This window comes from Sprattus sprattus (assembly GCF_963457725.1).
Source record: "Sprattus sprattus genome assembly, chromosome: 18".
Lineage (NCBI taxonomy): Eukaryota > Metazoa > Chordata > Actinopteri > Clupeiformes > Clupeidae > Sprattus > Sprattus sprattus.
The window spans coordinates 30,046,905-30,047,123 of NC_137916.1; positions in this window are offsets into that span (position 1 = coordinate 30,046,905).

The window sequence follows — 219 nt, forward strand, 5'->3', positions numbered from 1 at the left end:
AACATTCCGATTCCATGTTATTTCATACGCTCAAAAGTACATTATCAAATAAAGTTGCATGCAAATCACTCGTTTGTAATAGAGACAAATGCAATACAATTCCTTTCGTAAAAATATCTCGAAACCGTCAATAACTAAACATTTTAACTGTGTTGTCTGTTAAGTTGCGCAGTCAGCTGCGCACACTTGTACGACACAACTCTGCGACGAAAGGATGCT